This window comes from Ambystoma mexicanum, chromosome 2q (assembly GCF_040938575.1).
Source record: "Ambystoma mexicanum isolate Mex_15411 chromosome 2q, UKY_AmexF1_1, whole genome shotgun sequence".
In the NCBI taxonomy this organism is placed as follows: Eukaryota; Metazoa; Chordata; class Amphibia; order Caudata; family Ambystomatidae; genus Ambystoma; species Ambystoma mexicanum.
This window is the reverse complement of record NC_090924.1, coordinates 871,906,248-871,931,614: the sequence shown is the minus strand read 5'-3', so window position 1 is coordinate 871,931,614 and position 25,367 is coordinate 871,906,248. Positions and strand designations below refer to the sequence as shown.

At 41.6% G+C, this 25,367-nt stretch overlaps 1 long non-coding RNA gene across 1 annotated transcript in view; it reads left to right on the top strand.

The window, feature by feature from the left end:
- Window positions 1-25,367, top strand: part of LOC138569795 (uncharacterized) — a 172,083-nt gene that overhangs the window by 300 nt on the left and 146,416 nt on the right. The window contains exon 2 of the long non-coding RNA XR_011303332.1: window positions 405-474. This is a non-coding gene — a long non-coding RNA (uncharacterized lncRNA). The remainder of the gene's footprint in view (window positions 1-404; window positions 475-25,367) is intronic.

Sequence of the window (25,367 nt, the reverse complement as noted above, 5' to 3'; positions counted from 1 at the left end):
ACGGCTGTCAGCCTGCCAGCGGCTTGTTTAGACCCGCTTCGGGTATTTGAACGCGAATTTGGATGCTGTTATAACATTAATGGGGTTCTTTCCTTTTACCACTTCTCTTGGGAGGTTCTAGATTACATAATTCTCATTATCATGCATACTGAATTGCTTTTGCAACACTGATGACACAGTTTATGCCCTTCTAATTAGAATGCCTACACTGTATCCAGGTAATACATATGTAGCTGTTTAAGTAAACAGCGTGGACATGTGAGGAGTCTGATAGACGCTCACACGGCTACTATCAGGCTAATAAGGAGACGTTTTCCAGATTTAAAGGGATACCTTGTGGGATATTCACTCTACCCCATAGGAGGTTGAAAACTTAGCTAACACCTTTTCTTTACCCCCACCAGTGAACACTGTGTCTCCAGGACCGTTCTGTTGATATTACCCGGCTGCTGTTGCAAATGCCTCCATAGCTGGGTGAGTCTTTTCTTTCTTCCCTTGGGGCCCTACCTACACTTATGAGATTTAACTGTATCCCACTAGTCATTACACTGAGACTTCTACAGAGATGTTTTTAACAGGTAGGACCCTTCTTCTACTACTCCCGAAAAGATTAGAAGGTTAGTACCACTAACGATGTATATGTACAGTTTTATGTACTACCCTGAAGACCTTACACTGAATTGTTCTACTTGTAACACCATAGGTGTCTACAGCAGAGTAATCTACACCACTTACGGACAATTAGCTCCTCTGCCCTGAAGATGGATCTTTAAGAATCCGAAACGCGTCGGCAATTCCATAACCTTAGAGGAGCCATTTTGGATATAGCTTAATTTCAGTGGCTCTAGGCCACCGTATAAACTTGTGTGAATGTTGTAAACATAAGTCTCTACTTGATGAAAGTCAATATGCTTTGATGTATGTTGGAACAAACTGCAATGAACACTGGAGTTATATTTACAGAAGTGTTTGTTATGTACTATCAGTTTCCTATTTTGACTATAAAAATATTCTTTTTGCTCCTGAAAAGTGATGACTCGCTATCTACTTACTGAACTGGTCCATCTTTGGACTTACCTTGCTTGGGTGGTCCTTAATTGAGACCATTGAATCTATTGGGACTATACGTCCTCCAAGGAGTGCATCATAGGGCTACTGTTTGGCAACAACCGGTCTAGATTTGTAACATTGTTGATAATCCCTGCCGACCATGAAGTTTGTGTATGCCCAGTGGGAGAGGGTACCCCCGTGCGCTAACGCTAACACCTCTAATATAACAGTCCACTCTCCAACCCCATCTATTCCCATACCCCTTGCTTCCCTCAACTCTGAGGACCTATCTCAGGGTTGAAAATGTCCCCTTGTTTTGAATGAACTGGAAGCTGTGAAGAAGCTTTATTGTGCATTCCTAAAGACTGTAGAGGTGCAGGAGGAAAGACCTTGGGAGAGACATATCAAAACAACGAGATCAATACAACGGCGACTGCATCAGTAACGGAAAAATTCCACAGTACCGTAAAATTGGATGCGTCCTATGCTGACAAAAATGGCTCCATTGCCCATATGGGTGCACAACCCAAAAATGGGTCCTGGAACCAACCCAAAATTGGCATCCGCCTAATAAACAATAACTCGCAGAACAAATTTGTACAAAGGCCCCAGTGGGGCGCCCATGGGAAGGCCCACCATGGGGGTCTCGATAGCCGGCTGGGTGGCAAACCGGGCACAGGGTTTGAAGTAGTTGCTCATATAATGCCCTCAGAATCAGCCACCTATAGTGCTCTAAAACATCAGAATTCTGAAAGCCAAGGCATGGGGTGCCGAAAAATGAGGGCGTCCCGAAGGGTGGGGGGCAGTATTCCTGCACAGAGTTCCTACAAGCTCCAGTGGCCAGCCCAAGGTTAGAGACTCCCTCATAAATAAGTGAATGCACTGGGTAAGAACAGTACATGGGTTCCGTTCTATAATCAGAGAGAACATTGCAAGTTGCAGAAGCTCATGCTATTACGAGGGAAGCCCCTATGTATTTATCCGTATAGAATTAAGGAAACCAAGAATAGCTGCTGGCATATTGGGAAAAGGAATGACACTTTGCTAGTATCCAAGCTGCTCCATTGAACACGGTGCCTCCCCTCTTTGTAGGAATGATTATCCTATTAGAAACACGCACCCTTCAGGAACCTGGCCTCACTGCCTACTGCTCTCCAGAGCCAATATAGTTCCATTGAAGAGAAGACCTGAGCGGCCATTAATCAACGAAGGAGTACTTTATAAGTCTTGCTTGGTAGTGAGTTATCCCCCTAGAGACTGCTGAATTAGAACTTGTCCTGGGACTGATACTGACCATTGCTGTATGATATGGGGACTTAGTTGGTGTCTGTTATCATTATATATATATGGTTTAAGTGTTGTGGGTATAATGTGTATGTGGACTTTGATGGCCACACAGCCGAATAAAGTTAAATGATGATGGCAATGCAGTGATTTTGAGCACAGTGATGAACCCATTTTCAATTTCGAATTATTTGAAGGTAGAGTGACACGTCCTAAGTTAAAAAGCTACCAAGGTAGTTAATTAGGTTGAGTGGCAGTTGCTGAGATGTTATATGTTTAAAGGTGTCTGTAAATCTTACGTTTTTAAAAAATTCCTTGCACAAAATAGTTGCTTTAAAATACATCCTTCGGTTAGGGGGTGGGTTGTGCTGATGGTAAGCTCATATTAAGGGCGGGGACATTTCTGCCCCCATGGTGAACATCAAGAGTTGGCACCCATGAACACACTGATCAGTTTCCAAATAACTGCTATCAGAACAATATAAGCATGCATGTTCTAGTGAGCAGTTTGACAAGCAAAAGCATATTTAGAAGTATACCCACTTTGATAAAACTGAAAGGAAGGCACACAAAAATCATAGGGCTTCATTACACGGAAGGTGGTAAAGGTTAACGGTGACCGTTAACCCTTACCGCCTTACTACGAGGTCCCTTTGCGGATTGGTACTTTAACGCCTGCTTTTTAGCAGGCGTTAAAAACCAACCCGCAAAGGGACCAGGGTGATAATTACGGTACCGCAATCTGCGGTACCGTAATTAGCACCTTCCCCATTCCCATTATGCCCTATGGGGCAAAAATGGGAATGGGGAAGGGCAATGGGGGAAGGGGGAATTACCGCCCCGCCAACCTTGGAATAGGGCGGTAATTCCCCTTTCCTCCAAGGCGGTGCCGGTATTTTACCGGCATGGACCAAGGTGCTAATAGCTAATAGCACCTTGGTCCACCGCCTACCGTGTAATGAGGCACATAGGGTATTTGTGGTGGTAGTTAAACAAAAAACTAAACACTTTTCTAAGAAAACTGGTGGATTGCAGTTTAAGAACCATGTTTTAGACTCGAGTATGCTCAAATGTAAACTTCCCACAAGCACTGCCTCTTGTTTTATAAGGCACAGGACAGGCAGAACTGTAAGGTGTAAGCTAAATCGTTGATGTTCAGTTTCAACACACTTTGTAATGGTCTTTTTTTATTGTTGCTACGCACTGTATGGTGCAAATTATTATAACTATAGTGTGCCCAGCATGTGTGATGCCTGCTTTTCGCATAGATGGCTCCCACTCGAGTGATATTCATGGCTCATCGAATTACTTGGTGTGTTTGCCTAAGGCCAGAATAAAGAACAGACTCGGCAAACAAAGGGAATCTGACCATGCAATTGATTTATGGCCGAAGGAGCACATTTACGACTCCTGAAAGTGTATTTTGCCAAGGAGTGTGGGGTGGCGCAGCGAGGCAGAGGGAGTGAGGATATATTTGAATTTCGACCAGCATATCAAGGTGGCGTAATCTGCCTCACATTTCAATTTCGATTTTTTTATTTGGGCTATTAGGTGGCAGCACCACCTATAAGCTGGAACTATTGCATTATAGTACAGATATGGAGAAATGGCATAGGAGGAGGGATAGAAAGCTTGATGGTGCTGTTTGGTTATTTTCCCACCTATTGACTGCCTATGGCCATGCTAATCTCTATTGCCATGCCCACCCAGTTACATCCCCTCCCCGCCCAACACATCACCTCATGGGAACTCTTTGAGCTCGCTTTAATCAAGCCTTACCATCAAACTTTGCACTCAAACAGCCTCATTACTAGTTTGCCAGTCTGGAATTCATGTGCCAGTAATTCCGTTTACTGGCATGTTTCTGGATTGGCAAACTACAATTTTGCCTGTGGGGTGGCATGATTTACCATCAGCCAAGAGTGGAGGCAAGTCAGGCACCCCACCGGCAAAAAAACAGCCGGTATTAACAGTGCCGGTAATAGCGGCAATCCCCCAATAGAGTCCTATTGTACTCCATGGCATGGGGATTTACCGGTGCCGGTAATTCCAGCAGATCAGGCGCCAGTGACGGTATTGTTTTTTGCCTGTATCCTGCCAGTATTACCAGCAGGTTACCAGCAAACTTATAATGAGCGACAAAGTGACTGCCATTGTTTTTTCAAAGCAGTCTTCTAAAAGTTAATGGCTTAATTGGAGTTGTAAACATACTACTGGTGTAATAAATCTGTCTTAACCAGGTTGTTAGCTTCGGCCACTCGATTTATAAACACTATGCGTATCCTTCATTGAAGTCCTGTTTAAAACAAGCATTGGCAAATCCAGCAGTTTTTGGCGTGTGTGTAAGTATTCGGTATTTGCAAGTGCCTTCCTCCTGCCTACACAAACGCCCAAACTGTTGGCATTGCCAATGCTTGATTGCAGAAAGCAGTGGATTCTGCTTGCCATTGCCACAATGACAAAACCTGAAAATGTCATGTATCGCTGAACCAATAAATGTGCTTGATCACTCAGGGCCTGATTTTCAAAAGCGTTTTACAATAGTGCAATCCCATTGAAAAACGCTTTGTAAAACAGCCCTTCCATCTTCACGGACGAATATTTGTTCCGAACCTTTCAGTCTGCCTGGATTCGTAATGGCCCATGCATTAAGAGCCAACGAAGCTGGTCTATCCCACCCTACTTTTCCCTTTGAACCCAATCCAGGGGTACTTTAAGAGATGGACTAATAACACTGATCATGAAACCTGGAAAAGTTCTATAAGGGATGCATATCTCATGATAGAAGCATGTTTCTTACAAAGGAATAACTAAATACATCAAATGTTTCCTGTTTATAGACGGCCTGCTTAAAGTTTTAATAAATCCTAAAATAATAATGAACATTTGATATAAACAGTCTATCAAATTGTACACATTTCCCCATATCGCATGATGCTTCCATAGAATCATTCCATTTGTTAGGACAATTAACTAGATTTAACTAAATTCATTTTTATTTGCCCATTGCTGGAACATCTAGTAGATGGAAGACATGGAAATTATACCTTTAGCTTTGAAAACTTTACAATAGCCTTCTGCAACTTCGCCATGAGTCGCGAATTGGACCACCTGTCTAAATTTAGCTAGCCAGACATGATCACCTACAAATCATTAAAAACATAACTACAGTAATTGATGACATTTGTCACTAACCTGTCCCTTCGGCCACTTGCCCGATTTGTGCAAACATACATGAACAGGTTTACATTTATTTGCATGATATTATATGGAATGCAATGCAGTACATGCTGAGGCAGGATAATAGGGCCCAATAGCAAACCATTCTTGGGATAACATCAATTCATAGTTTAGAGCATTCATCACCCATACCCTATCAGAATTGTCGTCGGACATAGTATTATAGCTACATTGTTTGTCTCCCAACCCCCCCCCCCCTCTCGTTTCTCTTCCTCCCCCTTCCTCTCCAGCACTATCTAAAATGTCGCCAGGCCCAGTACGATAGTCGCTTGTTTTATTCCTCTCCTTCCTTCTCCTCCCCCTCACCCACTCCTCTTGTAATCCTCCGGCTCTATCTGAAATGTTGTCAGGCCTAGTAAGTTAGACGCCTGTCTGTTCCCTTTCCCTTCCCACCCACCTCCTCCCTCCCTTATCTGTGTCTTAGCTCTTGCACTACCTGAAATGTCACCAGCGTGAGTACGATAGTAAATTTCACATTCTTATTGTTCAAGGCCTTGTAAGAATGTTCACTGTTTGTATTTTTCCCGTATTCCCTCCCTTACCTTGAAGCACTTTGAAACACATTGTGTATAGGCACTATACAAATAACCTATCATATCATATCATATATCATATCATATCATATCATAGGGGAACCAACATGGTGTATCTTGCATGTGTGCCTGAGACAGTAAACAGTAATGCATTCCTAGCCAAGGTTTCCAAATATAGCAGGTTGAATTTGGCAAAAGTATAGAGACAAAGATTTACCCCAGTGCAGCACATGTTTGACATAATATAGAAATAAAAGTCTACATGTAGGGTACTTGCTTACAAATTTTCTGGGCAGAAAGGTGATCGACTCTCGGACGTGTAGCCCCAGAACCACAGGGAACAAGTACCAACAATCGGTACTAGATTTGAATCTAACGCACACTGGGAACCTTTGTCGATATATGGAATGTCCCCAATTTAAATAGTTTTCAATTTGAGTTAGGTGTTGCTATCATAGAACAGCCCTTGTTACTTAATTCACAATCTTCTCTTCGTACATATCCTCAGTCGGTGAGGTGTTTAAAAAAACGTATATTAACTTTTGATGTGTTTTAAAACAAAAACAAACAGTAACAACCGCTATATCATCATATTTAGGCGCATTCATTTATTAAAGGATGTATTATCAGCTAAGTGCTACAGCCACAATAGGCTAAAAGCCTACAAGCCTAATTTTCTTCCTCTACAATAAAGTGAGGAATATGCATAAGCCGGGGAGGAGTAATGCTGGGGCCCTCCCCACTCATCCAAGGTGCACCCCATCCCTACTTATTTGCAATTAGGTAGCCTTTCGACACTATTCTGACCTCAGTTCTCCTTACGTTGCTTTTCTAGTGAACTCGAGAAGACCAACCATGCGTCAACTTGAGGCAAATCGCCGCCATGCATTGCCATCTCTTTTATTAAAGACCCCTTGGCTGTCACCCATTCAATGAATTCACATCTTCAATAATGTATGTGTAGCATATAGTCCCATAGCCAACATCTTGTGAGGTGCTGCTTATACAACACCAATCCTAGGGATACAAGTTTCCTTGTCGCCTTGTGTGTCCTTTTTCCACGAGGAGAATCCCCAATAAACATATTTTAGGATCGTTCATCTACTTACCTCCTCCAAATAATCTGTCAACTCCCTCCACTGTGCTAGCACCTCTGGGCACACCCCACAAGATGGAGAAACCCAGGTCCCTTATCTGTGCACCTTGGACATTCCCACGTTAATCCCAGGGAAAAATGCCTACTCTGCCGCTGTGTCTTTTAACTTCTGCGCAAGTTGCAGAAATGAATCATTTTGAACCTAGAATTGTAGGAAACAATCTAAGGGAAGCTGCAAGCCCTAATGCATTACCCATCTGTGATATCTAAACCCCACTCTGCCTACCAGTTTTCCTTTATGAATAGATCATCCAGGATCCCCAGCAAAGTCAATACTTCATACAGATTAGTTACCCTCCTCCGAGCACTTCTGAGGCTGCTCATCATTTGCATCAGTGGAAGGGAGGAGGTTTGTTGGGAACCTCCGGCCAGAGCTTTGTGCACCCTGCGCATAGCTTCAGAAATCCCTATCAGGGCAAGTCCCCACCTCCTTCCTTGCTTGAAGCAGATGAAAGTCTGTTTTTTGCCAATCTCAGAAAAGCCGTACCCATCTTCTGCAATCTGTTCAGCTAGTGCCCTTCTTTCCTGTGTATGAGGAACCTTAAGAACATCAAAGTTGTCCAACGTTAAAACTTCTGAAGGATTTGTGGCTGTCTCAAGTGTGAAGTTTTTTATGTACCATATGCCAAATCTTAGAGACAGTGAGAATCATTGTAGATTGGCTGTCGCCTGCCTCAACCGCCCCGACCGGACTTCCTATGGTGATTCTGGCTACCATCCTCATCCCGCAGATTATTCCCCTGCACTGTACCAATAGCAGTGTATTGGATATTGAGATGTAAAGTAATATATCTCATAGCCCAAGACTCCTCGACCTCCTTTTTTGTAACAAAGGCCAACCGTGAAAAGTGCTAACTGCGAATCTTAGCCCACCCACTTCAAGGAAGTGAGTGTAATGCCCTGATTGGTATATACTTTCTTGGGCAGGGTCATGGGCATAATCTGAAAAGAGAATAGTAATCTGGGTAACATAATCATTTTACTATTGGCTATAAAACCCATGATGGACAACAGCAGTGAATTCCTTAATCCCAGTAAACGTTGAATGCCTTCTATTTTCTTGAGAACACATAACAGTAATACCCAAGTATCTAAAGGAGTGGGGAGTCCATTGGAATCCCCCGCGGGTGTCTCACCAACACCTCACCAGATGCTGATTGGGGACATACTTAACTTTTGCCAATTACTCCACAGGCTGAGCCAAAGTGTTCCATCAGCCCCAGCGTATTTGGGAAAGTATGCACTGAGTGCCTCATATACAGCAAGGCACCATCTGCATATAGGGGACCAGCAGCAGCTCCCTAGAAAGTACCACACCCATATCTCAGAATTCCCACCTCAAAAAGGCTGCCAAGTTTTCAATGGACAGTGCGAATAACAGCATATTTATCGAGCACCCCAGCTGTAATCCTGGTGGGTATTGTACGATTTTACTTTATAAAAAAGCACGACCCCACCAAAAGACCTAAAACAAACACCACGAAAATTTAGACTACCAAAAGTCTGAACTTTTCGTGGTGTGTGTTTATGTGTGTTGGTGGGGTTGGACTTGGGGCTGGAGGGTTGTCCCCCGCAACACCCCGCTCACTAGAGTGAGCGGGGTGTTGCGGGGGATAAACCCCCAACAACCTCCCAGCCCCCCACCAAATGAAGAAAAAAAAACTGTACAGTATAGTGAGCGGGGGTTGCGGGGGAAACCCCTGCAGCTTCCAAAAAAAAAAAAAAGAAAAAAAATGAAAATAAATGAAAAGAACCCTGCGGCGCCGGTTCCCGATCACGGAAGTGAAAGGGAACTGGTGCCGCCGGGAGACAGCGTGATGGAAAGGTAAGTAGGGAAGGGGTATGGTGGGGGTGTGTTAAGGGTGTGGGTGGGGGTGTGTCATGGGTGTGTTGCGGGTGTGGGTGGAGGTGTGGGTTTGTAGATGCGTGTTCGCATGGGAAGTGTGCGAACCTTTTGTGGTTCGCACATTTCTCATGCAAACTTTTCCGTTGCAGACTTTTCCGCAATGGAAAAATCACACAGATCCTTATATAGGCCATTCTCGTTAATTAATACTGACACTACGATTCTCGGTCGGTTTGGCCAGAATAATTCAACAGGTCAGTACAGTTTTGCACTGCCAAGGAACACTGGTGCAAATCTGCAGCTGCTTTTTGCTGTGTTACAGAATTTTAAGGATTATCAGGAAAGGCTGGCAATAGCAAGTTTTTAGGCCAAATAGGCATTTGATTTACTAAGGTAGGGCTCAACAACCCATTGGCTATCGGCGAATGGGCAGATTATGCTCAGATGTGTCTACCAAACATCTGGGCACACAGAAGGGATGCTCACTAACAGTGCTGTTATTTGTGCTGCCTAACAAACCTTTGGTGACCACTTTGAGGAGGCAATTCTAAGATATGTAGATGATATTTTCTAGGGAACCACAGGTCGCCTCCCTATACGATCAGAGGCCACATTTTTTTTCAGCATAGTAGTTTATGCTCCAATTAAGCAAAAATGCCTGTCTGGTGTTTTGTTGGGGGGAGGGGTAACAAAGCTATGGCTTTTGGTCACACAGTGGAAATGGGAATTGATGAGGCAATGTGGGGGAGAGGGGTTTGCAACTGGCTATTGGAGTGGAAGAAGTATGAGGTCTATGACTTAATCGTCTAAGCATGGGAATTGATTCCTGTATTAAAGCTACTAATGGGCCTGGTAGGTTGCACCAACGTGCATGAAATAAATGTGATTGTCTCGAATGTAAGAGGATTTGGTAATGTTGCCAAGCAACATAAAGTAAGGTATTTTCTGCAATGTGCAGTGTACACTTCTGCAAAGGACCCATTTGGTAGGTGAGGAGTGTGAAAAAATGTGTAAGGATTGGAGGGGGAAAATATATGGAGCATATATATATATATTTTTAATTATTATTTGATATGGTTGAATTCAATCAACCTTTCAAAATAGATACAAAACATATCATGAATCAATTATTTCAAAACATTTCTTTAAAACTAATTACTTGATTACTTAATTAACATTAAAAGAAGATTCAAATGACAATTCATTTGACTTTTAACATATCTCTCGACATCATTACTACAACTAAAGGTAACCCATACAATACAGAAAGAAATTTCAAATCATGACAGCAAAGAAGCAATAACTTCACATACCTATATTGTGCAAATACAGGATGTAGACTGTAAGAAGAAATAATCAGTTACCTCCAAGCCTAGGTAGACATGCTCAGCTATGATGATTTTGATTCCACATTTTCTTCCATGTTAAGGCTGAGTAGGAAATTAACAGCTGCAATATGCATTGCCATGTTATTACACCCCATCAATACTGCCCAACATTCAGGTTGAGATATATTTCCCAGATAATCACAATGTCTTGTGAAGGCAGACGCTCTTTTATATCTTAACGGCGTACACTCCGTGATCAAGTGGACAAGGGTCTCAGGGATAGTGTTGTCATTACAAAAACGACATACATTTTGTTCAACACTCACAAGACGGCGCCTTGCCTTTATGTCAAGAGTGGCCCACAAGTTAAAGCGGAACCGAATTATACCATGACGGTATTTGGGTGAGGGAGAACGTATCAAATATGGTGGCAGAGTGCCTATCTTGTTCAGTGGAAAACGCACCATGTCACCGTCACGAAACGTTAAACAACACTCACAGGTGTTAATCCAGTCAGTCCGGAATATTTTTGATTTAGCTTTGGCAGGATTAAACAACAGCAGATTGATGGTTATATCAGCATTAACCAGTATACAGTACACTTGGTCCATCCAATTATTAGTGAACCTGCAATGTTTATTTGAAAACAAATACTGCGAGAGAGTTTTAAGCAAAACGTTTTAATTGGTGGACAACAAACATTTCCTGAAGAGAGAGCACAGGCGCCAGCTGTAATGTGCCTGGACAGAGAGCAGCCCCAACTCATATCTCATCCATGGAATGGGTGTGCATTGGGGCAGGTGTAACACTGTGCGCCAACATTTTGCTTCCCACTGATTAAATTTAAACTATAATATATGGAGCATATTGCACATTGTCTGCCAACAGAGTGTTGATCTTCATATCCCCAAAAGTACTGTTCCAGATGTTTAATACTGAAAGTGCCAAGACAGGAAGAATCAAGAGCAATATGCTGATTCATCTCCTAAGGGGGCTGGTCGAATTGTGATCGACCTTCAAATCATGGGACGAGTGACAAGCAATTCAGGAGTGAATGCACTATTTCTCAACAATACCTATATCCAAACAGTTTCACATGAACAGCTCTAATATCTTCCCTGCAAAAAGCCAATACAGGACCCAAGTTTTATTATCCAACATACAGCAGTAGACCCACCTAAGACCTCTTCTCTTCTGTGTTCGTCCAATCATCCCATCATTTTATAACCAGATGAATGTCATAACATTATTGAAATTCCCCAGCATCTATGCCCCCATCTAGGACCTTCCAAATTGTCCCTTTGACTCCTTAACAATCTATATATATATAAAACAAAGTAACTGAACTGTGAGGTCTGGCGTCATGAATTTTGCATGGAATATTCTTTATTTCATTGCAGAATTAATGCAACTATTTCTAGCTGGATAGGTCATCCCGTTTCCGAGATAATTAACTTTTTTGGTTTTACGGCATTACGTTTTGTCGTGTTCCGTGCGCTATCTACAAGTCATTTGTAGAAAGGGCTCATCATTGCGCTGTCTGCGCTAAACAGGATTTTGCAGGGTTTTTTTTCTTCACTTTTTTTAGGTGAGATTTAGGGCCTCATCACGAGTTGGGCGGTAACGCCGGTGCTATTAGTGCCGGTACTAATAGCCCTACCGCCAAACCCCATGGCACTATTAGCGCCGGATCACGGGTTTGGCAGAAGGGTTATTGCCCATTCCCCATTGGGCCCATTCGGGAATTCCTCATTCCCCATTGAGCCCAATGGGGAAATTTCACGCTATTACCACCGGTGGATTTCCCGCCAGCGGTAATCGTGCTGAAAATCAGCAATTTTGCTGCGGATTTCCCCCCAGCTCAGAGCTAGGGTACACCACATGTGTACACCACATTTTTATTTACCACTGATTTAAATTCTCACATGAAGATCATATTTGTATGGTTATTCTGGTTTTTTGCAGTATGTGTTTAGCAGCAAAAATGGCCACCACTGCTATCAACACTGCAAATAATCAAAGTAAGCATACAGAGCATGATATTCATGTGGTGTTCAATTAATTAGTGAAATTAACATGTATCGCATTTTTTGTTTGTGGCAAACAATATTTGTTCATTTTTTGGGGGGAATATGAAAATAAATCTGAGAATGGACATCCCGGGCAAAGACAGGTACTTAAGCTAGTCTTATATAAATAAAACAAGATCAATTGCACAAAGTACATTCTTGATTTCAAAAGACCACTACTACCCAAAAAGGTTGTTTTGAGCCACCAAAACATCAACCGTCACATCCCCTTTCATCCCACATCCCTGCAAAGACAAGCCATGTTTTGATAGTTTGTTCCCAAAGTGCAGCCTGTCTTTTCCACCTTTGCCAGTGTCATTTCTCAGTTCGTGTCTGAGTTTGTTGGGCTGTTCGTAGAGGGGCCTGTGCCATGCGCCGCCCTTGCAGCTGCATATTTCTGAATCTAATCCTATGCTTCCTGCAGGCTCTCATAAAACTACCTTGCACTGGCCATTACTTTTAATTTGGAGGGAAAGAAGTGCATGTTCGTCACAGAGGGAGAGATTGGTTTCTTTTTCACCTCCTGGAATTTTGGATGTTTTGTATATAATCTGTAAAAATGTATATGATGTTTTTCTGAAACTATGTTCTCTCCTTGGCTCTTGCTTCCCTGAAGATTATATCTTGGTCTCTGTAGTTGAGCACCTGTACCATTATGAAGCATAGGGTGACATTTTCTAGTGGATATCTTACCATTGTGCTATTTGTTCTTTCGACCACAAAGCAGGTTGATAACTTTCCTGAATGTATCAAACATTGAAGCCAAGTACCAATGTCCAGTTCAGTATTACAGCCCCCCATTCCCTTCTCAAAGCCAATCATCCTCAGGTTGTTCAATCTATTATAGCCCTCTGTGTCATCAGCTCTGCCACCGTTCTTGAGTAAACACTTTCACCTGGTACTACAGTTCTCCAATTGCATCTTTAGCACCTCTCTGTGATGCGTTTTGATAGTGTTACTTACTTCACAATTAGTCATGAAATGGTAAACCATTTAATTGCATTAACCCTTGTCAGTTCATATCTCACATATTTCAGCCATGATACCTTAGCTTCTTGAAACCACAGAGATCCATTAAAATGAACTGACCCTGTAAAGACTGGAGGCGGGTATGTCTATTCTTGCCCCTATACAGTTGGTGTAGAGACAAGACACAGAGTAACCCAGCGAAGGCACCCAATTGGTAATGTTGGATGAGCAGCCAGGCTGAGAAACTCAGGAGGTGATGCAGGCTGGGTCCTCTTTGCAGGTGGGTTTCAAAGTCTGGAGGGAGCTGGTGCAGATTCCTCTGATATGGGCTCAAACTGATGCAGCAAGACTGCAGAGCAAATTACAGGTTCCGATATAACCGGAAGGGACTCCCAGTGTATCCTAATATTGTCTTGAATGTCTTCAATGTTAGCCATGAATATATTATTAAAATTGTTAGCAACCTGTACTGAAGGCTCAAAGGAGTTTGCTTAGTAGCCAGAACTTATAAAAGAAGAAATTACTGTAAACAGTTGATTAGGCCTGTTAGCAGCAAAATGTACTTTATTCAAATAGAAAGGTGCCCTGGCATTAATTACTGCTAGCTTATAGCCACGGTGGGCTATTTTGCTAAAGTAAACGTTTCCTCACATCTGAGTCGCCACCGATTATTTTCCCTCCTGTGATGCAGTTGTTTCAGCTGTCTACGGTGGGTTAAAAACCAAGGGTTAAACAATTTCAATTTTTTATTGGGAAAACGAGGGGCCTTTTCATTGAGAAGAGACCAAACGTTGGTCTGACATTGGGCCAGTAATCAGAACAAGAGAATTCCGATGTAAAGATTGGCAAAGAGACCAGAAAGTAATTTGCTGATATCAGACCAAGCTTCTTTTTTTACTACTTTTCAAACTGACCCCACAGGCTTGGAGCAGGGATCTGGCATTACAAAAAATCTGGTCAGATCACAATTGCTGAAAATATTATTGTTTAAAGATTACTGAGGTTACAATTACCAAGACCTATTTCATTGAGAATTCAGTGTTTAGGTTTGTAAAACAAAATGTACAGTTCATGCAAGGACAGACGCTCCAGCTTCCAAACAACAGTGCTAACTGCTTGTGAAATGTAAATCATCCATCATCCACTATTCTTATCATGACCTGTAGCTCCTAGATTAATTTGTGTGATTGCTGTATGCACGTAGACGTCCTGTTTAAGGTTAAGTGCTTAATTGTCCCATGAAACAAATAGGGACTTCACTGTTTCATTTCCTCATTTCTATCGAGTTGTAAATGCGGAAGTATGCCTTATTTTGCCACAACACCAAATCACCTAATTTTATAGAGAGCAAATCCTTGCAAGTGATTGTAAATGCTTCAAAGTGGCTAGTCCTGAGTCAGTCCTTGCTTTTCAGCCAACACCCTTTTGCATTCTGGCATTTGTAGTTTAGTTGGCCTCATAAAATGTATGTGCCTTCTCCCAGCATGTAAAGCAATTATGGCACAAAAGCATGGACTGGTTCATGGTGTCACGTGACAATGGCCCCCTTGCCAGCCATCTACAAAGTACCTGACAAGTACTGTTGGCTGCCTGAAATTCGCTGTTGGAATCCATGTGCTTTGGCTCGGCTTTTCTATCCACGGAGTCATGACCACCGTTGTAAGGCATCGTTAGTCCATGGCCTAGAGGTCGTCTTTGGCTGCGGCACATACTTTGCCTGACCTTGGAAGAGGAAGTAGGAGGAGCGAACTGGTGCAATTGGCCACTGGAGGCCCGCCTCCGTAAACGTCCCACCCACGTGACTTCCTTATAACCAGCCAGCCTAGCGCACTCGCGCTGCGCACCGAGCAAAGTACCTGACAAGTACTGTTGGCTGCCTGAAATTCGCTGTTGGAATCCATGTGCTTTGGCTCGGCTTTTCTATCCACGGAGTCACGACCACCGTTGTAAGGCATCGTTAGTCCACGGCCTGGAGGTCGTCTTTGGCTGCGGCACATACTTTGCCTGACCTTGGAAGAGGAAGTAGGAGGAGCGAACTGGTGCAATTGGCCACTGGAGGCCCGCCTCCGTAAACGTCCCACCCACGTGACTTCCTTATAACCAGCCAGCCTAGCGCACTCGCGCTGCGCACCAAGCAAAGTACCTGACAAGTACTGTTGGCTGCCTGAAATTCGCTGTTGGAATCCATGTGCTTTGGCTCGGCTTTTCTATCCACGGAGTCACGACCACCGTTGTAAGGCATCGTTAGTCCACGGCCTGGAGGTCGTCTTTGGCTGCGGCACATACTTTGCCTGATCTTGGAAGAGGAAGTAGGAGGAGCGAACTGGTGCAATTGGCCACTGGAGGCCCGCCTCCGTAACCGTCCCACCCACGTGACTTCCTTATAACCAGCCAGCCTAGCGCACTCGCGCTGCGCACCGAGCAAAGTACCTGACAAGTACTGTTGGCTGCCTGAAATTCCCTGTTGGAATCCATGTGCTTTGGCTCGGCTTTTCTATCCACGGAGTCACGACCACCGTTGTAAGGCATTGTTAGTCCACGGCCTGGAGGTCGTCTTTGGCTGCGGCACATACTTTGCCTGACCTTGGAAGAGGAAGTAGGAGGAGCGAACTGGTGCAATTGGCCACTGGAGGCCCGGCTCCGTAAACGTCCCACCCACGTGACTTCCTTATAACCAGCCAGCCTAGCGGACTCGTGCTGCGCACCGAGCAAAGTACCTGACAAGTACTGTTGGCTGTTTGCTGGTTTGCTGTTTGATGGTTAGTCTGGCTCTTTGTCTTATACTAATTTTGAGAAGGCTGGCATATTTCTTTTTAGTTTATTTTTGTTCTGTATTAGGAAAGGCATTTGCCTTTGAAGTTGTTTTTAGTAAGTTTTAATACCCGGTGCATTTTTGCTATTTTTTTTTCTTAGTTAACCTATAATGGCCAATGGTTTGCGAAGTGGGCGTTGTACCGAGGTTATATCTAATATCTTAACATCTTCTAGCATTGACTCCATGGTGTATAAAGGTCGAACCTCATACCATGAATCGCCATTAATGGATGCAGTAGATGAGAACATCCCTAATGACCCTGTAAACTGCTTAGATACTGATAATCACTCTATTTATACAGCTCAAGTACATGCTACTTCTTCTGCTTGTAAACATGCCCTAATAAAGGTCAAGGAAAGGGAGCATGCAGATGCAAACATGAGTGATAGTTTGATTTGTTTGGATCCCTGTACTCCAAACAAAGAGCAATTTAGTACTACTATCCAGAAGATGGCTGCATTAAATGCACAAGTTAACCAAACTATTAATATGATGACTCCACTAGTATATGGTACAACACATTTGGGTACCTCAGGGAAGTCTAATAGGAGTTATCTGACTAAAATAGTGGACTTCGTATCGGATGAGGCATCCAATGGAGCAATCCCGCACGTACTTTCATTCTCGCCTGATCAACTTAATGTTTCAAATAAATTACCACTTGATGATTTTGAAGTAGATGGGAATAGGATGTGCGGAATTGAAAATCAACCCCCAACTCCTCTTCCGGTGATCACTAAAATTCTTGATCTTCTCGATAAGGGTCACAAGCTCACTCATCTAGAACTAAAAGAAACCAAGGCCATTTTACATTATCTTTGTTCTAAAATGGATAAAATCGAGGGCTTTATTACTGCAGTTGACACCCTCAGATCCATTCAATTTGATATCAGTGGACAAGGTCATAGTAATAAAGGGGAAGAGGGACATGACACATTCTTGAATTACCAGAAACAGAGCAGTCAAGATGCATTAACTGAATCTGTGAATTGCAAGTGTGATAATGATTTGAAAGAAATTAAGGCATCAGTTGATGCACTGAATATTACAATTGCAACTCACTTTTCTAAAATAGAACCCTCATGGCAGACCCCTGATAGCCCATCTGTTTTACTAGAAGAAATTGAATCACAAAAGAAAATAGAGACGGAACACCGTGTAACTGAGGAGACTTCAACTTTTATGTCCCGCCGAGTCAAAATAAATCACATACGAGCTGTCAAGAGATATGCTAAGCGTAGGAAGGAAGCACTGACCCATAAGAAAGATGACTGTGGAAAGGATCCTTGTCCAGTTCCTAGTATAGAATTAACCGATGAGGATCATATTGATGTAGAACAACTATCCAAAGAAAGTCAAGTTGCGCTTACTCTTGCTACTAACTCATTGGAGGAAGCAAATGAAAATGGTATCATAACCAAGACACAATTGAAGGGTGCTGTCCCTTCTAGGACTGTTAATTTGAAGTCTGGCATCATTAATCCAGTGAACAATCCATCTGAGAAAATAATGAATTGTAAACCTTTGACTAAAACGGAATCATGTAGAATGTCTTTAGAGGTGTTGGAAAATCAGGAGAATGGATGTGTAACATCTATAATTGGACCTCCTATTGGCCCTGTAGTAAAAAGTCATTTAAGGGATTTCTTCCCGATTGTAGGGAGACGTAGCACGATGAAAACCAACATTATGCAATTGGGCCCTCTTAGCAGTGATAATTCAAATTCACTAATTAGGAAAACTTATAGTGAAGTATGCTTGAGTGATGCGACTACTGAACTGTCTGAGAATAATATTTTTAAAGAGTCTAGAAATAAGCCCTTAGTTGTTGTACATGGCATTGGTAAAACAGGGATGGTAGCGGTGGATGAAATAATTAATACCATAGACGAGGGGGTGAATAGGAATAAGTCGGTAATTGTAGCAAATGGTATGGGAAAAAAAATTGCATTGGGTGAGGTACCGATCATGCTCACCAGCGAGAGTCCCAAGTTTAGTCACTCCGTTCATGCAGGAGCAATTGACACTTTAACCACTCCAAATTGTATATCTATTCATGGTCCCGCCCAGAGCAGATCACTACCACCAAATACTAATACCAATCCACTCTTGTATAACAATTACGAAGCCTTTGTAGCTCTGAGTAAAACCTTCCATGTGGATATTCAGTCTACAAATAACAACAGTAAAATCTTATTAAAACAATCTAATAATGCTGTAACTAATTCTGCTGTGAAAGCAGTAACCCCAGTAGTTCCAGCGTTAATCCCAAATAGGCCCTTGCAGTTAGAGGAGAAAAGGGAGTTCATCATAGGATTCAAAGGGAACGTTGAAGAATTGGTAGATAAACGTATTAACCGCTCATTTATTTTCTCCCTTTTCTCTAAAATACCTCAATTGAGAATGGTCAAATCTGATGATATTACCAGAATCTCTATGGCTAGAATAAACAACTTCAGGGCTTTATGCTATCTTAACTCGGAGGCGGTAATGAAATTTATTTGGTTTAACCGGGAGGAAATAAAAAGAGAGGGTTTGGTATTATTCACCTTCGGGTCTGAGGATGATGCGGCTCTATTTTTAGAACCACCAAGAGTGACGGATCGATATTTCATTGACTTGACCTCACCTACTGTTAAATCAAATATAGGTTCGGAACTTGATCTGGCTGAGATTTTGAAAGCTGTAGCTCATACTAATAGTCTACCTTGGTTGGAACCAATGCTTTTGGCCATTCTGTCCTCTAACTATCTCACCACCCAAAAAACCAGTCACATAGCAATTTAATCACAAAGAACTTAAAATTAAATCCTGGAATTCGTGTGGCTTTATTAATTTAATGAACTGGTATTCCAATCTTACTAGTGATGAACGACCATCAATAATTATTATTCAAGAGTCGATGAAAACTGAACCTCTACTAATCCCTGGATACATTACTTTTAACTCGTTAGCTAAGAGACATCTATTAGGCCGCCCATCTGGGGGCCTATCGATTGCAATAAACACCTCATTTAAAGTTCAATCTAAATTAGTTTGGAACTCTCCGTGTTTACTAGGAGTCCACCTTGATATACCTTCAATCAGATATTCATCATTAATTATCATCTCATTATACTGGAACCCTGTTAATTTAACTATTGATGAGATGTTAGATGATCTTGAAGCATGCCTAGAACTGTTCACTAACATGTATCAGTCTTGTGAGATCATTATCGGTGGTGATTTTAATTGTGATTGTAGAATCCGAATGAATTAAGCCCATTTAAACTATCGACCTTAGCATGTATTAGAGGAGCTAAGTTTAGAGAACTCCTAACTGATTGGGACATGGATCTCCTGGTGACATATGATATGAAATCAAAAATAACATGGGAAAGAGGAGCAAAGAATTCAATGATAGACTTTATCTTCGTCTCACGTAATCTCATAACCCATACGACCCCATTAGAAATAGATCATATACTGGTTGGCGACCACGCTCAACTTATAACATCTTTGAAATTGAAATGTCACTTGCTTGGAGCAAACAGTTCATTAGCAGCAGTAGAAATTGATCGTACACAGCACTCAATTAGGTGGAATAATGGGTTGTGCGATCAGATTGTTAAACACATATCACGAGAAACACTGCGAGTTAAGCAATATGGTGTCAACTTAAAAAAACTTTCTGGTAGGGAGTACTCTGAAATAATTGACACTGTATTGCTTAAATTTTGCAAAAAACGCAGCAATTTGAAACATAATCATACTTATGATCAGAAATGCAAATTGGTGAAAAGGGAAAAAAAAAATTCCTAAGACAACTAAAACACTATGACGTAGGCACTGAAAGATTTAGAGAAAAGCGGAGTCAAATCTTGTCCCAGTATAAACAAAATTTAAGGTTCGCCTGGATTCTAAGACACAATGAGGAGAATTGTACTTTAATACGTGCCATCACGTCACATGACACCCGAGTAATATGGCGCACTCTAAAAGCTGACCCAAAAAATGTCCTGTTACCTATGCCAAATTGTATCTCTGACCAGACATGGATGGCGTATATAACGGCCAAATATCAACTGCCCTATAAGTTCCAATTTGTTCCTGGCTTATTGCTAGACCCTACCAAAATCCCTCGGTTTAATTGGAGCATTAGTGACATAATTTGGACGATCTCAAGGTTGTCGTATTCTAAGGCTGCAGGACCAGTCGGGCTTCCTCCCTGTCTTTACAAGGCGGACCCTGCAATGTGGGCAGAAATCATAAATACCAAATTTGAAACCATCTTTAATTCTGGGGAAATCCCATCATCTTGGCTAACTGCAAATATAGTCCCCATATTTAAAAGGGGTGATCCCTCCCTTCCTGAAAACTATCGCCCGATTTCTCTAATCGATACTGAGGCTAAAATCTTTGCGATCTTACTTTTATACGATCTGGAGAAAATTATTGAGTCCAAGGGCCTTTATTCTAAATTTCAAACCGGTTTCAGGAAGAAAATGAGTACAACCCTAAATGCAGTTATCCTTGCGCATGTTATTGCAGGGGCCAAAAATAAGAATTCCAATCCGGTATACATTGCAATGATTGATATGAGTGCGGCCTTTGATAATGTTGTCCGCAACTTGTTGTGGATGAAAATGTCGGCTCTTGGAATTCCAAGCGATTTGATGTATTGGATTATGAAATTGCACACTAACACAACTTACAGAATAAAAATATCAATGGATGGGGGTACCACAGCTCCAATAGGAACAGCATTGGGTTTGAAACAGGGATGCAATCTTGCAGCAACCCTGTTCAATCTATATATGGCGGATCTTGATAAGAACTGGGAAGATATCAACCTGTTTTCTGTGAAGGTTGGGAGTATATCTTTGCAATGGATTGCCTTTGCAGATGATATTATCTTGTTTGACCCCACTCCTGCAGGGTTACAAACCAAATTAATACTCTTTGAGGAATTTGCGAAGAATCATAATCTGACTCCCAACCCGGCAAAAACTGCCATCATGAAATTTGGAGGGAGGCAGAAAAAGGGCAGTTTTCGATGGCAGATTATGGATACACAGATATCCTGCATTAACAACGCTATTTATTTGGGGTATCATCTCTCCGACCAGAATTCAATTAAATCATGGACGGACATCATTAAATGCAAAACCAGGCCACTCCTTTCGCAAATGAAAAGGATTTATACCCGGTTCTGCAAATTTTCACTAACCCCGCTAATTGAATTTATGTCCCTTAAAACCGAGAGTGTTATCCTTTATGCACTAGATATTTGTTTGTGTGATATGTCTGACATGTTGGATTGTTTACAAGGCTCACTTTTGAAAGCAGCAATGTTTTTACCAATGTCCATTCCAAACGCCATCATCAGACATGAATTGGGGTTGGTGGCATTATCGTTTAGATGGAAATGGAGACAGCTCTCTAACTTTGCAAAAATGTATTATCCACCGACTAATTCATTATATGTGGATTTGAATAAGATGTTGGACTCACATTGTCCCCTCTCTTTTCACAAATACCAACTGAAAATGCAACAACTATTGAGTGAAGCAAATATTACAGTAAATGATGTATATCTGCGTCCTTGTTATGCTAAAAAAAACTATTTGAATTAGACTGGTGTGTAACCATTGATCGAATTATGACTTATAAATCTTATGAAGAATACGGGGCTTTTGTTAAGCGGCGCATCCCTCGCTATGCACATATCACTTTATTCCCCTGTGAAATTACCAGGAAGGCATATATTCGATTTAGATTTAATCTTTACCATACTAGAGACCGAACTAAGAACTGGAAAAAAATTAATGCCATCACATCTTTTGTGGGATGTCGATTCGATGAATGCAATGAACCATGCGAAACATTGAAGCATCTCATACTTTATTGCCCCCACTTTAAAAAAACTTGTACAGCAAGATTCATGAAATTTGTTAATATTGGGTATGAGGACTGCCTCGAGTTCCTATGGTCCCGAATGATGCAAGGAGTTCATTACCGTCTAATCTATGAATTAGTAAGTTTTTGTAAGCACATTGAAAAAGAACTCATTTTGTGCGGAGAATGAATTGCTTACATGGCAAATCTATCGGTAATCTTTTTCTTCTTTTTTATAGCTTGTTTATGAAAGCTGTAAATGATGAGCTAGATATTAATTGTGATATTATCCTTTTCCAACCTGTATTTTAAAAAAGTATTTTAAAGTATTGTGTGCTAATGTGAAGCTAGGAAACTTTTGAATGTTTGTACATGGATTTCATATGTTTGTATATGGATTTTTATATGTTCTTTTGCAAAGGTTCTACTCGAATTTATTCTTATAAACGAACTAAATGCAAATAATTAAAAAAACAAAATGCGGAAGTATGCCTTATTTTGCCACAACACCAAATCACCTAATTGTATAGAGAGCAAATCCTTGCAAGTGATTGTAAATGCTTCAAAGTGGCTAGTCCTGAGTCAGTCCTTGCTTTTCAGCCAACACCCTTTTGCATTCTGGCATTTGTAGTTTAGTTGGCCTCATAAAATGTATGTGCCTTCTCCCAGCATGTAAAGCAATTATGGCACAAAAGCATGGACTGGTTCATGGTGTCACGTGACAAGGGCCCCCTTGCCAGCCATCTACAATATGAAAAGATATTCTTCTTGTCAAATTGCTACTGAGCTTTTAATGATCATGTTCTTTTATTTCTGGCGTTCAACAGGGTGCACACGTTTGACCACTAGATGGCACTGCTGTGTGTTTGTACCTTTGTAACCTGGCCTGCTTCTTTTACAATGGATGATCCAGTGAATTACTTTTCAGTGTAAAAATAAGATTCTACTTCTATAAAATGCGTCTAATGTGCTGCTGGCCTATCCACAGGTATATTTTCCAAACTCTGCCGGAATTCTTTTCTGTTGCATGCAACATATTCCGCTTCCCCCATTCCTGCCTTCTTTCCTCTGTCAGCTGCCATCTCCACCTTTCACACTCTTACCTCCCCCACCATAACTCCTGTCTCCACCTTTCCTCCCCATCTCCCAAAGGTTCATTTGTGTTTGCCACGCATTGTTCTTACTGTCATTAAACATTTTTCTGGATAGTTCAACAATCAACAATTCTTGACATCTTTATTTCATTTATGTTTCACGATAGGGGTCATGTATCCGCCAAAAGTGATTGAATTGGAAAGGCATGACTGCAATCGGCCAGCATGCCATGCCCACCGATGTCCAATAGTTAACTGTTTTATTACACGTTTGATCCATTGTTGCAATGTTTACTCTTGTTCTCTTCTGCAGAGTCAAAACTAGCTCTTGCTGCCATGTGCCAATCACTGGCAGAAAGATTGTTCCACTGATTCTGTGCAGTTTCCACTGAGAAGTCTGTGTTGCAGTTTATAAGACATATATTGCCAGAGTTCGGCTAGGTAGCAATTTAACAATGCCTCTGTCCACTGCTTGCAGAATCTTCTTCATCCATACTTCCTTGTTAGAACTTGGCGCGCCTGTCTACATTTCTGTACTTGCTGTAATCGCGTAGACATCATATTAAAGGTTTACTCCAAATTGAGCATGAAAGATGAAGAGATTTCTCTGCTCTTTTTCTAATTTTGCAGAGTTTCGAAATGCGTAGGTATGCTTATTTTACCACAATGCCAGACCACCAATAGATCAAATAGTTGGCAAGTCACCATGAAAGCTGCAAAATGGCCAGCCGTGAGCCAGTTCTGTTTTTTTTAATGAATTCTTTATTGTACACGGTTTACAAAGAAACCTCTGCAGCTCAAATAAGGAGTTAAAACACACAAAAAAGGCAAAAAATTAAGTTAACATAGTTTTCCATAATTTTACAATGTTACCACAGCAATTACAGAGCATAAAAAATGAAATGACCGAATAATTCTTTTGATCACTTAAAAACAGAATTTTCCTCCAATGATAAATGACTATAACCAAGTTAAAATAAATTCGTTAGACCATATTATTTTAAAAATACAAGAGAACTCAGAAGTATAAATTCACTTAATAAAATTGGTTCTGAGTCCATATTGAATATATACAGCAAAATCACAAAAGAACATACATTATCAAAATATCAAAATGTAACTACCGATTGGAATTCATATTAGCCCATACCTTTTGCTCAATAAATTAACAGCATTATATGCCATAGGTAGCAATAAAAATGTGGCATCTAGATGTGAACCTATTAATCTCCTTTGGGTGTAAAAAGGTACCAACCTACTGCCCCAGATCCTGCTCCATATAAAGATTTAGGGATTTAATAAAAGATGCTACCGCCAAACCCTCTAAATTATTCTGACTGGAAATACATCTGGACCAGATATTATTATCATCACCCCTCACTCCCATCTACAAACTTCTCCAGGTAGCTCATTCTCTTTGCCCGTAACGCTGGGCATGACCGTAGCAGGTGCTTCACCATTTCTATTTCCCCTGTCTTCTCACAAAATCGACAACAGGGGTTACCAGACCTACCGTTTTCCTTCTCTGGCTTTTCAGAAAACAGTTCTTTGCATTCTGGGACTTTGATTGTTGTCCCCATTAAGCTTGGGTGAAACACCTGAGAATGGCGCTGCTAAACCTTGTGGGCTCAACCGCTGGATTCGAGCGCATCCGCAGGATCACGCAGGCAAGTTGGATCCCGTGTGAGAATTTGCATGAGATCTTGATGGCCTCATGAGATTTGGGTACTCGCCCAAGGATTTGGATGAGATTGTGAAATTCACCTGGGATTCGGTACTCGCATGAGGATTCGGGAAATCTCTTAGGCGGAAAGTAAAGTTTGCAGCTATAGAGATGCACGTAACTACCAGTTTCCTTTGTGGGTTGAGTTTGACTGCAGAAAGGAGGAGCAGGGCTAGTCCACATAGCAGAAGAAGCTGGGGTGTTGGAGGAAAATTAGGCAGTCATTTCTTTTCTTGCCAGGGGGCAGGATTTTGGGTTGTTGTGTGTGTGTGTTCTGTGAAACTTTCTTATTTTTCAGGAGAGACATTTTTTTTCTTAGTGCAGGAAGTCATTTTGTTTTGACAAGCGATATTGGTCTGGGAAGCCATTTTACTTTATTTTTC